The sequence below is a fragment of the Balaenoptera ricei genome, chromosome 19 (genome assembly GCF_028023285.1).
Source record: "Balaenoptera ricei isolate mBalRic1 chromosome 19, mBalRic1.hap2, whole genome shotgun sequence".
NCBI lineage: Eukaryota > Metazoa > Chordata > Mammalia > Artiodactyla > Balaenopteridae > Balaenoptera > Balaenoptera ricei.
The window spans coordinates 17,495,436-17,509,476 of NC_082657.1; the positions used below are offsets into that span (position 1 = coordinate 17,495,436).

Here is a 14,041-nt window from a genome sequence, read left to right on the forward strand (position 1 = left end):
TTCGATTGGAAGAATCAATATTGTGAAAATAACTATACTACCCAAAGCAATCTACAGATTCAATGCAATCCCTACCAAATTACCAATGGCATTTTTTACAGAACTAGAAAAAAAAAATCTTAAAATTTGTATGGAGACACAAAAGACCCCGAATAGCCAAAGCAGTCTTGAGGGAAAAGAACGGAGCTGGAGGAATCAGGCTCCTTGACTTCAGACTATACGACAAAGCTACAGTAATCAAGACAGTATGGTACTGGCACAAAAACAGAAATATAGATCAATGGAACAGAATAGAAAGCCCAGAGTTAAACCCACGCACATATGGTCACCTAATTTATGACAAAGGAGGCAAGAACATACAATGGAGAAAAGACAGCCTCTTCAATAAGTAGTGCTGGGAAAACTGGACAGCTACATGTAAAAGAATGAAATTAGAACACTTCCTAACACCATACACAAAAATAAACTCCAAATGGATTAAAGACCTAACTGTAAGACCAGACACTATAAAACTCTTAGAGGAAAACATAGGAAAAACACTCTTTGACATAAATCACAGCAAGATCTTTTTTGATCCACCTCCTAGAGTAATGGAAATAAAAACAAAAATAAACAAATGGGACCTAATGAAACTTAAAAGCTTTTGCAAATCAAAGGAAACTACAGACAAGACAAAAAGACAACCCTCAGAATGGGAGAAAATATTCGCAAACGAATCAATGGACAAAGGCTTAATCTCCAAAATATAGAAACAGCTCATGCCGCTCAGTATTAAAAAAACAAACAGGGCTTCCCTGGTGGCGCAGTGGTTGAGAATCTGCCTGCCAATGCAGGGGACACAGGTTCGAGCCCTGGTTTGGGAGGATCCCACATGCCGCGGAGCAACTAGGCCCACGAGCCACAATTACTGAGCCTGCACGTCTGGAGCCTGTGCTCCGCAACAAGAGAGGCCGCGATAGTGAGAGGCCCACGCACGGCGATGAAGAGTGGCCCCCGCTTGCCGCAACTAGATAAAGCCCTCACACAGAAACGAAGACCCAACACAGCCATAAGTAAATAAATAAATAAATAAAATTTAAAAAAAAAATAAGGGGAAAAAAATACAATTAGAAACAACTTAATAGACACATAGAATGCAGCATGTAATAGTTAATATGCCCTGTTTTCAAGCATATGTAGGATAGTATAAAAATTGACCATGTATTAAGGATATAAAGTAAGCCTCAAATTTCAAAGTATTTTAAAATCATCCAGAGCATATAATCATCCAGAGCAATGCAATGATGATAGAAATCAAGAGCAAAAAATGTTGAGAAAATCCTCATATCTATGGAAATTAATGATTAGAGTGGATTGCTTTTACTGTGTAACAAATAACCCCAAAGTTCAATGGATTAAAATGTGAATCACTTATGATCACTCGTGGGCTGTAGTTTGGCTGGAATTTCAGCTGATACAAGCTGGGCTTGGCTAGACCATACCCATTCAACGTATGGGTCTCACAGGACTTGGCTCCTCCTGCAGGTTGGGCTTGAGTCTACACCTGCTCATTCCAGGGCTCAAGCTAAAGAACCAGCATATACCAGGGGAAAGATAGTCTCGTAGTGATGACAGAGATGTGAGAAGAAAGAACAACTGTATAATCATATTGAAGCAATTGATTGCCTATTATCTGCTCACATCCCATTGTTCAAATCACATGACATAGCTGAGCCTAATATCAATGGAGTGAGGAGGTATACGGCTGCAATGTAGCTGCAGAGACAAAGTAAATGTTTTTAAGCAATAATTTAATCTACCACAAACTAACAAAACTGTGGGGATGGGGACATTTAAAAGGCACAAATAAGCAATATTATTCATTTAAAAGGAGACTTCACTAAAGACCCTTTAGTCATCAAAATAAGTAGATATTATGAAAACTTTATAACAATTTTTAAAATTTAGATAAAACGTGCAAATTCCAAGAAAGACATCATAAAAACTGACATGAGAAGAAAGAGAAACCCCAAATAGTTCTTATGGGCAAAGTGCTAGCTGTCCTAGGATCTTTCCATAGAACCAGTCCTGGGAAGATGATACTGGTTTTACCTTCCTTCAGCACTGGGTCCCTAAAATGTGCTTAGATAAATGAGAAATGTTGTGTCTGAGATATTATTTATTGGGAAATCTTTTATTTGGGAACTGTACCTGAACAGGGAGAGCTATGACTGGTATATAGATACTGAATGACTGTATGATTAGGATGATATAAAAGGCTGTTGGAAAGCTAGGCAATGACTTCCTTGAACTAAAGTGGGCAATTGATATATATCTTACAAATGATTGTACCCCATGCAGTGAAAGCACACAGGAGCTGTCCTCCTACTTTGTGAGATGTTCTGGATCAGCATAATACTGTTGCAATATGCTCAGGTGAACCACATGCACTTTGGCTTTAACTCCCAAACAGATACCATCCTGTGCGGTGGTATGGAACTTTAGACCACTGCTGGACCCCAGAATAAAACTGAAAATACTGGGCATGTAGTATGCCCTTTTATCCTTTCATAAATGTAAGTAAATTTAGTGTCAGATGAATGCCTATTGTGTCTGTGAGTTTTATTGCCAATCAGAATCTGCGACCATTGCTGAGGATTATGCAGTCCTCTATTTATAAAATTGAATTAAATTTTTAAAAATTCTCACAAGAAAATCCCAGATGCAGACGGCTCTTCTGGTAAGTTCCAGCAAACACTCAGTGAGGAAATAACTCCAGTATTGTACAAATGCTTCCAAAGAATAGACAAATAGGGTATCAGTCGGTATCCCTGCAGGAAACAAATGACACTTGCACAGGATTCATGAAGAGTTTAATGAATGGCCTATTGCTGTGATATGAGCAGAGCCAAGGGAAACCAATTTAAAAACAAAAACAAAAACAAAAACACTCATGGCCAGCAACAGCAAAATGCCTAAAGAAAGGCAAGGAAAAGAAGCTGCTAACTAAAATCCAATGAGACCTGTAGTTGAAGAAAAGGACCTTTGGCCTCCAGGAGAGGAATGCAGCCACTGCCAACTGCAGCCCTGAAGGAAAGCAGCTGAAAAATAACCCAATCTCACCTTCCTCTTGCCTTCCAATGTCCTGCCATATCTCCCACCTTCCAATCAACCAAAAACCAAAAGACAAAGTAACCCAGTGACACAATCCGAAAAAGGCCATATCCTGGGGTACAGAGCAGGTTGGGGAAAGGGGGAAACTAGATCTCTTGGAACAAGTGGAAAACATCACTAAATACCCCAATTAATGTAATGAGGCTAGTGTCGTGACATCAAAATCCAACTACTCAAGGTCATAGACAAAAAAATCTAAACCAAATATTAACAAGTATATGAAATCACATATCAAAAAGATACTATATGTTGGGACTTCCCTGGTGGCACAATGGATAAGACTTCGCGCTCCCAATGCAGGGGGCCTGGGTTCGATCCCTGGTCAGAGAACTAGATCCCACATGCATGACGCAACTAAGAGTTCACATGCCACAACTAAGAAGCCTGCCTGCCACAACTAAGACCTGGTGCAACCAAATAAATAAATAAATATTTTTTAAAAAACATTAAGACTAAAAAAAAGGATCTATATGTTGATTAACAAGAATTTATACAAGAAATGCAAGGTAAGTTTAATATTAGAAAAACCTTTGATGTAACTTATCACTTCAACAGAACTAAGGGAAAAACGTATATGTTTATTTCAATAAATGCAGAAAAGATGTGTTATAAAATTCATCATCTTTTCTTGAATTAAAAAAACTCTTAGAGGGACTTCCCTGGCGGTCCAGTGGTTAGACTCCATGCTTCCAATGCAGGGGGCGCGGGTTCGATCCCTGGTCGGGGAACTGAGATCTCACATGCCGCGTGGTACCGCCAAAAAAATAAATAAATAAAATAATTAAAAATTAAAAACTCTTAGAAAGTAGAAATAAAAGAATATATCCTTAATCTAATAAGTGTCTACCAGAAAAACTTCCCACAGTAAACTTCCTATTTAATGGTGAAATACCAAAAGCTATCTTCTTGAATGTGGATAAAGGGTAGCCAGAAATACTTCATAATATTTTTGTAACTTTCTTGTAAGCCTGAAATTATGCCAAAACAAACAATAATAATATAAGATAAAAAGCTGTCAAAAACAAAATAAAACAAAGCAAAAACCTTCTTTTGGGTTTAGATAGAAGATAAGGATGCCTACTTTTACCATTGTTATTCAACATTGCACTAGAGATCCTACAAATGCAATAAAGCAAGAGAAGAATAATCTATGTAGATTGAAAAGGAAGAAATGAACAGGTATTAGATATAGTTATATAAGTCCAAAAGAATCTACAGATAAAGTATTAGACAGTCTTTTAAATGCTGCATGTAAGTCAGTATAGAATAATTAAAATGTTCTATATGGCAGCACAAACATCTAGAAAATTACATTTTAAAAGGAGATAACATTCACAACAGCATTAAAAATAACAGATGCCTAGGATAAATGAACTAATAAATGAATAAGACATCTAGATATAGATATAGAGAGATGGATATATAGAGATATAGATATATAAAACTTTATTGAGAGAAAATAATGAAGACAAATAAATGGAGACATGTACCATCTTCATAGAGAGGAATACTAAATATCTTAAATTTTTTAAAATTATCTCCAAATCGATCTACAGATTTAATGTGTGGTTAGGTCAAACTCAACAAGCTGGTTCTAAATTTACATGGAAATGCAGAGGGCCCAAAACAGCAGACACTCTGGAACAAGGCCAAAACGGAAGAACTCTCTCTACCAGAGTCAAGAACTAAAGCTTTAGTTTGTACTTAACACTGTATGGTATTGGCATTGAGACAGACAAATACAACAGTGGAATAAAATAAAACACACGTAAGTAAATCTATATTCCTACACGAGGCACTTTCCTTTTTTGACAAAGGTGGCACTGAAAAGTAGTGGGAAAGGGATGAAATTTTCCTATGGCTACCAGGACAATAAGGTGTCTACACGAAAAAGTAACTGGACTCCTACCTCACAACCACACACAAAATTTAATACTATATGGATTATAGACCTCAATGGGAAAGGCAAATCAAAGCCTTTAGAAAGGATACAAGAGAATATATTTATGACCTTGGGAACAGCAAGATTTTTTAAACAAAACACACACACACATGCACACACACATACACAAACCCTGACCTTAAAGAATAGCAATGATAAATTCAATTATATTAAATTTTAAACTTCCGTTTATTAAAATACCATTAAGAGAGTAAAAAGGTAATTCACTGTGTTGGGGAAGATATTTTCAACAAGTAATCAACAAAAGGCTCTTATCCAGAATATAGAAAGAAGTCCTACAAGTCAATTAAAGGGGGGAAAATAAAAAGAAAAGAAAATGCAATATATAAATGGGGAAAATACTTCCACTGGCATTTCATAAAATTATCAATAAATGTACGAAGAAGTGCTCAACACGTCAGTAAAAGCAAACTGAAATCACAGTGAGATACCACTGCATACCTCCCTACCAGCGGCTAATATTAGAATGTCCTATAATACCAGCTACTGGTGCTACAGAGCAGCAGGAATGAATATACTACCACTAGGGATGTACACTGATGCAACCACGTTTTTGTTTTAATGTTAAAAATATTTTTGTTCTAGAAGATCACACAAAAGTTGGGAAGGGAAGGAAGGAAGTCAACTAGGCTACTACAAAATCTAGACTGCGGAGGGTCAAAGAGCTGCTTACGGAAACTGACAGCTGGAGCAAAGGGCAGAGGTCAAGGTGGCACCTGGCCAGTGGACCAGTAGCCTGGGTCAGCCACCTTTATGAGCACCAGCGGCTGCAGCAGGGACAACAAAGGTGCTGGCCCCAGTCAGCGCTCCTTTTCTGGAAGGGAGAAGCAGAAGCTCACTCTTTAACAGGTTCCTGGTGGTCTACGCTCCTTCATGGCCTTCTCTTAATCGCTGCCACTGAATTCTTCAATGACCACACTCAGCCTGGTGCCCTCATCCCGGCAGGGTTTGAGCCGGGCGTGTAAAAGCTCTGGACACCACATCTCTTACGGAAGGCGTGCTTTGTGCGTGTTGAACGTGTATGTGTATGCGATTACCCTCTCGGCTCCCTTCAGGAGCTTAAAGCAAGAAGCTGGAACAACAAAGTGCCTATTGCGCTTCTTCTTGCAAATGCTGCAGGTGCAGTCAAAGATTGCCAAGTCTGCTGAGGCCCAAACTTCCAAACGAACTGCTCCCAGTGGCAGCCTCCTCGGGGTTTCGCCAGGGTCCACACCCATCCCACCCCCTCCGGGGGGCCCCTGTGCTATTGTGCTCACTCCCTGGTCAGCAGGCTCCAATCTCAGACTGAGGTCTCTGCCTGACAGCCCCTATCCGACTCCTGCCCCAGAATCCTTAGGTCAGCCCCTCAGTGTCCATACGACTCCCCGCCCCCCCGGGCCACAGAAAGGCAAAGGAAGTAAGCTGTGTGAAGAATGCATTGTTTGGGGCCGGGGCTCTTCTCCGCAGCCCAGCCTGGCCACAGGAGCCAACAGCCCCCGGCTGAAAAATCACACAGCTCCGTAAATGGAGGGCATTCAGTCCCATGACCAGATTCACGCAGAAGCCAGTCTGGCCAGGCAGGCAGGAAGCCTGGCCGAGGGTGCCCAGAAATACCCATCAGCACTTTTGGCTCAGCTGGAAGACCATCCAGTTCCCAGAATGACCTGGGCTTAGAGGCAGGGAAGTCAATGCCACACCTCCCCCTGGACTCCAGTGCCAGCTCCTGCTCTCAGCCCCGAGGAGATCGGGGCTCTGCAGTCATCACAAGGAAGTGCGTGACTCAAGGCCATGGACCCGGGGGCATGGCTGAGGGGCCCAACACCAGTCAGTTTGCCCCATGATTTCCTCTGACCCCTGCAGCCCTTCTTCTCTGCTACAGTTGAGTGGAACTACGTGCTGCTCTGATGAGTTTCATTGTGTCATGTCCTGCTGTATTATATTGTGTTTTGAAAACTCCCTATCCAGGTCCCTCTGGGGCCTCACCTATGAGAAGCCCCCAGCCTCTTCTCGGCCCTCAGGAAAGGCCTGTTTCCCCTATGCCTCTGTTCCCCAGCTCACCCTGCTTGGTTCTCACACTGACCCCTTGGCCCCTCACCTACCACTGATCACCCCCACTCTGAAACTAGCCCACAGTGGGAGCCATCTCCCCAAGTGTCCCCTCCCCTCCATCCCACAGCACACACATGTCTGACAGCAAGCAGGTGCTGGGTTAACTCCTGATTCAACCCGCCCGCAGGCCTCAGGGCCACCTTCCGCTCAGACACTTGGCACAGAGAATGGTTCACACTTGCGCTTGAGTATCCTCGCTTGGTGGCCTCTTTGCTACAGCACAGGTTGCCCCTCTGGCCCTGGGTCTGCTCTGGACACCTCTCTTTGTTGCTGGGCACAGGCAGGAATAAAAACTTGCCATCCTTCCCCTCCAATCTCAGCTCTGACATCAGCAATCGTGGTGCAGGAAAGGCCAAGCTTTGCTTCTTTCCCCGGCACCTGCGTTCCCCACCATACACCTTTACCTGGAGAAAGCTGGAGGAAATTATATCATAAAAGAAAACTTACTCTGTTACCTAGCTGCAGAGAGCCACATCCCAAGAAGTGTTGGTATGCCTCTCCTAGCCCATACTTATCACCACATTCCTGGTTGTCCTCCCTCATCCTAGAGACTTGCAGGGCTGACCCACTGTGGTTCGGTCTCCTGACCTCAGTCTCCACCTGAGTTCTCATTGCCAGTCTGACCCCACCCTTTCCAAACCCCTCAAAGCCCATTTTCTGTTTCTTCGGAACTCCGATTGCCATCAGCAAACTGTCCTCTAGCCTCTTCTCAGAATGTTCCCCTCACTCACTTTTTATAACTGAACTTGCCCTATGGAGACAAGTATGTTCAGGCAAAGATGTGCATAATCAAAACAAGGAATACTAATAACTATTACAGTCTTTATTTCTGTAACTGCTCATATGATCATAGCTAATATTTATATTTCTAACTACATTTCCACTGTCCCACTCCATATGCCTTTCGTTCTCAGCAAACACCTCAGCTGGTCATGCTTTCTTCCCTAGTGGAGTGACACAGACTTTCATTCCTGAAGGGTCTGGGCCATTAGCAGTTCTGTCTGTAGTGGGGAGTTGTAATTTTCCATTAATTTTACCATATATAAAAGGTATACTAATACGATAATATACTTATACAATATAAGGGAGCACCAAGAGATCTCCACAGGAGATCTCCTGTATTCCAGACACACTTCTCCTCACTCTCATTATGTAATAGGAACCTACTTTTCCCTCTGTAATCGAGACCAATCCCCCCCGTAAGCACAATAACTTCCTCTTTGCCTGGTCACTAGGATAGGAGACCAAAGTTGGCAAGAAGTAGAATCAACTTAGAACCAGTGCTGTGTCCGCTAGTGAAAGTATTCCTCTCTTGAGAACTAAAACTTCTTTTTTAAGATTTTTTTTTATGTGGACCATTTTTTTTAAAGTCTTTATTGAATTTGTTACAATATTGCTTCTGTTTTATGTTTTGTTTTTTTGACCCCAAGGCATGTGGGACCTTAGCTCCCCAACCGGGGATCGAACCCACAACCCCTGCAGTGGAAGGCGAAGTCTTAACCACTGGACTGCCAGGGAAGTCCCTGAGAACGAAAACTTCTAAATCCCAAAGTTGCAGGGACAGAAAGCAAAAAGAAAAAGTTGCTATTGGATCATTTGGGGTAATAGTGAGAGCAGCCAATCCTTAATTGTCAGACCCTTGAATCCAGGCTATGTGGAAAAGAAACCTGCAAGAAGACCGCAAGAAGTGTTGACGTTCCTCCCCCAGTCAGTAGATTGGTTATTCATATATTGATTGCTGATTTAGAGCATACACTGCGTCCTGGCAGACACTGTGCCAGCCCCACAAGGTGTTACTACCACGCTAGCATCATGTATATCTGACTCTTCAAAAGGCCATGCAATCTACTATCAAACCAACTGCTTCTGGTTGAGGGGAAACATGGGAAGACCAGTAACTTCAATAAGCATGAGACAACTGGCACACTACATTTGTTGTAAAATGAGTCCTTGGTCAGAGGGGATGCTGGCTGGAATACTACTGATGCCACGCAAAGCATTTCCTAATCCAGAGATGGTCTAAACTTTCATGAAACTGGTAGTCTCAGCAGCGGCCAGAGTAACAGGTGAGGTTGACATGATTCAAAGTGGTACACAAGAGATGTTTGGTACCTACCCTCTTCTCTTTCCTCTTTCTCTCCCCGTATCATCTCATGGATATTATTAAGTTAAAACACCGTCTTTACGGTATTAACTCTCAAGTTTGTATCTTCAGTCCATATCTATGAGTTCCAAACTCATAACTAACAGCCTATTTGAAATCTCCTATTGGATGCTCTCGGATACTTCTGATCTAGCTTGTCCAAAGTCCAAAATGTAATTCCTAATTTCCCCACAAATAACCTGCGTCCTTCTAACCATGAGGAAGTCTTTCCCATCTCAATAAATGGTACCCAAGAACCTAGATTTCCCCCCTTCCCTCATCATTCATATCAAATCCACCAGATTTCCTATAAAATCTATATCTAAAACATATCTTGTCTCTATTGTCTTCTCTCAGTGGAGTCACCATGACCTTGGTGGAGAAATCTCTCTCCGGAGGCGGACAAGGCAATGTCCATCTGGTAACTCAAGGTCAGCAGTGACCTCCCCGAGAACCACTTCAGTGCAGATGTGGGAATGAAAGCCAAGTGGTGAAGCTTGAGGACCGAGGGGGAGATGTGGAAGTGGAGACAGCGAGACTAGTCAGGTCTTACAGGGAGTTTTGCTGTGAAGGGAAACAGGGTCAGTGCAACTGCCACCCATCCCGAGGGGGTGTCAGGGTCCCACTCTGCTCTCAGGGTCACTGAAACTGTTCCCAGTGAGAGTTAGCCCTTGGCCCCATTGTCCCACGTAAGATGCCCCAACACCCTCAATCACACCATCTCCCCCCAGCCGAGGCAACCCTTCTCCCCAGGGTCAGTGTGACTCTTCCACCCCAGGACCAGAGAACAGGCAAAGAAGTGGATGGTGTGAGGGCGGAGCTGAACAGAGCAGGGTCACAGAGAGGAAGCTGTGAGCCGAGGGATGAGAGTATTGTTTCTGAATTGGCAATTTCCACGCCCTGGTCCGGCCTCAGGGATAACGGTCCCTGGCTGAGACCCAGACAGCTCAGGAATAAGGCCAACACTCAGGCCCCACATCCAGGCTCAGACTGCGAATGCGACTGGGTCAAGTGAGGTAGGAAGGCGGACTGGGATTGCGGGAAGTCTTAATCACTCTCTTGGCTCAACTCAGAGGTCACCAAGTTCATGGGATAAAAGGCAGGTAAGGCAAATGTCTCAAGCAGGGTGACGTCCCTGGCCTCCAGCCACGGCCACCCCTGCAGTGTCCTCACGGCTGAAGGTACAACCTTCCCCGGGCCCAGGCACTGCCATAGAAAAGTGTGTTACCTGGCTGCGTCATGCAAGTGAAGCTACCTGGGTGGCAGTCAACTTCAGGCGAGCATGGCGGGGTTCGTGAGGCCGTCACAGAACCAGTCGTGTGGCAGGTGTGTGATGGATGCGTGAGACACGGGAGGTACAGCCCCTGCACGGCACTCGTGGACAAGCATGTGTATTGGGTGATGGAGTGACAGGTGAGTGGCTGGACACACACAGGTGAGTGTGTGACAGGTACACAAACACCACCGCTGAGCACTTCCCTCCAAGCGGCCAAAGTATGTCAGGACCACAATCCCCCAAGCTGGGCAGCCCGGAGGGGCCTCATGTCCTCAGGGAGCGCCCCCACCAGCCCTCTCTGCCCTGCAGAGTGACCCTCCTGTCTCTAGAGGGCCCTCCAGATGTCACCGCCCTCTCAGCTTAGGGACGGCAGCGCAGCAGAACTCTCAGGGCCAGAGAAGGAAGGAGGGCGCAAGGGGAAGCGCAGAGGTCCAGCTCCCTGGGCCCCCTCGCAGTCCTCCCTGGTCCCACATCTATCAGCTGCCATCATCCACGTGTCTCTGTCTCTAGGATGAAACTCTCTAAATGAGTGCTCCGCCCTCAGATCTCCCCTCAGACCTTGGTCTGTTACCCCAGCAGTGTGTTTGCGGTGCATTTCCGCCCCACGCCCCCATACCAGGTCTCTCTCTCAGACACACACAGAGCAGAGTCAGCCCGACACACCCCATCACAACCCCACAATCACATTCATATAATCACATGCACCCCATTGTACACACATGGTCTCGCACGCACTTCTAGACACACACAAACACATATTCTGAGACAGATGGGCTGCTGCAATCACACGGTCACACACACTGCAAGTCTCATGTGCCCCCCCAACACACACTCACACACTCCCAGCAGAGCATTCAACTCACACACACACAATTAAATTTTCACACACCACACACACCAAGCCTTATGCCCGTCATACAAAACGAGACCCATGCACTCTCCTAGCCAGAAGCCCTACTGCAGACAGAACACACACACACACACACACACACTAACACGTGCAGAGACACACACTCCAACCTAACGTCCCTTCATTCACTAGCGCTCCCCCAGCCGCTCAGGGCATCCGTCTGCAATGCCCTCCCTCCTCCCACTCTTAGTGGCCTGAATTCCTGCCCCACAGGAGAGGTCGGAGGCGTGGGGAGAGGAATCCCTGAGGGTGGCCATCAGGAGCCCCTGAACCCACACGTCAGGCCCAGTGCCCCCGGCGGGTAGCTCAAGTCGTGTTCCCAGCCAGGCCCCAAAGACCGGGAGTTTAAGGAACACACCACCCACAGGCAAGAGGTGTCCACAGGTCTTCAGCTGGACCCCGCCGCCTGCAGCCCCGCGGGGAGGGGGCACACCCGGCTGCCATGCTCCCCCCTCCCCTCAGAGTCAATCTAAAACTCTCACCAACTCATGGATGACAGGAACAAGTTTCTCACCAAGGGCAAGGACACATGCATGTAGCCTGCTGGTGGAAACAGCCCACGGAGCTGGAAGTCAGCACAGCCTCACAACTCCAGGACTGTGTGGCCAGCACCACAAAGACCCACGAGGCACAGGCCACGGTGCAGCCAGGGCTGAGGACAGCAGGGTCTGGGGCCATGCACACGCTCTCTTGTTCATTGCCCTTGACCTCCTTCAAAAGCACAAACCATTCTCCCTGAAAACCTCTGTTTAACACAAACAACCACCCATCTCTCATCAAGAAATCTCAGGGCAGATGGGCAGCTGCCCAGGATGGTGACCTTGGGGTGCTGGGCCTCGGTCCTCTGATGCTTAGCCTTCCCTCTCTGGTACCCCCATATTCCTTGCTTTCCTTCCCGGAAGACCCCTCCCTTCAGCTTCCTCCCCACAGGAACACATCAGTGACATGGGCTCTGTGACACAGAGCTCTGACTAGAGCCACGGTCGCTGCCCAGGCTCCCCATGCAGACTGGCAAGTGCCTGCACTGACCCTTGGGCAGCCCCAGTCCTTCTCCGGCAACTGCTCTGCTGCTGCTGCTTCCGTCCTGTCGGCTGTGCCGACTCAGAGCCGGACCCAGTGAGTCACTGCCCCCACCCCAAGACCCGTATCTCTGCAGGGCAAGGCTGTCTGACATTACATGCCATTCACCAAGCTGTGGCTTGTGTTTTTAGCTAAAGGGGGAAGTGGTGGGTACTGACCTCAGAAGGGAAGTCGGGAGGAGCCAGCCTACTGTCAAGACAGGCACGTGGCAGCCTAATCTGCTGCCCCTGACCCCACCACTCTCCTTCCCTGCCTCGACCTTCTCTACCCATCTTCTACATTGCCCCGACATCTGGAACGGACAGAAGCCCACAGCAGGACTTCCCTGGTGGTCCAGCGGTTAAGACTCCACGCTTCCACTGCAGGGGGTAAGGGTTCGATTCCTGGTCAGGGAACTAAGAGCCCACATGCCGCATGGCATGGCCAAAAAAAAAAAAAAGCCACAGCAGTGCAACTACAGGAAGTTAGGGAGAACCAGCAAGCAAGGCACAAACCCTTGAGTCCTGTCCCTATAAGAGCAAGGGTCATGACCCAGGTCCCTGAGCCACCCAAGACCAAGGATGCCCTTGCCTCTCTGTAAGTCACTATACTATTTTTGCAACAATCAACATTTCAGAAAAAGCACATTTAAATTAAGTGTAATGTTTTCCCATAATTTTTATAAGTTGTCCTGAAATCATATGCATACCAGGACTCTACCTTCACACATTTATGAGTTCTTTTCAAATACAGGTAAATGCCAAACATAATGCATAAAACATTCTTGAATTTGGAGTAGATTTCTTCTTATCTTATTTGCCTTATCAAAGTGCAATTCCTGGGTTCATCATGAAATCAACAGCCAAAATCAGACTGACAGTGAAAACGGAACTGGACCTGTCTCCATGGCCTTTCCACGAAAGCCAGGAGAAAAGAAAACACACCATCACCCCACAATTGTTTATCGTCAGTCTGGAGTTCTGACCAATGAAGCAGTGCCAGAGAAAGAAGTGAAGCACAGGGACTTCCCTGGCGGTCCAGTGGTTAGGGTTCCACGCTTCCACTGCAGGGGGCACGGGTTTGACCCCTGATGAGGGAACTAAGATCCTGCATGCCACGCGGTACGGCCAAAAAAATAAATTAAAAAAAGAAAGAGAAAAAAAAAAAAAAAGAAAGAAAGAAATGAAGCACAGTAAGATCCTAATCCATAAAGCATTACTGATATCAAATAGCTTTCATAAATGGAAAACATGAACTGCATTCTAGAAGGGATTACTGAGTAATAAAAGGGTATCAACTATGCCCAAAGTAATCTAAAATTGGAAAGCATTTCAAATCAAAATTCTAACACATATTTTTTCTCTTCTGTAATGTGATGAACTGATTCTGAAAGTTCTTCAAGAGTAAAGGTTTAAGAACATTCAAACTCGAAAGTAGAAAACTTGAAAA

The 14,041-nt window shown here is 45.4% G+C and overlaps 1 pseudogene; it reads right to left on the reverse strand.

Annotated features, from left to right (window-relative positions):
* The window catches only part of LOC132353090 (beclin-1-like), a 34,951-nt pseudogene that overhangs the window by 13,156 nt on the left and 7,754 nt on the right, over window positions 1–14,041 (reverse strand).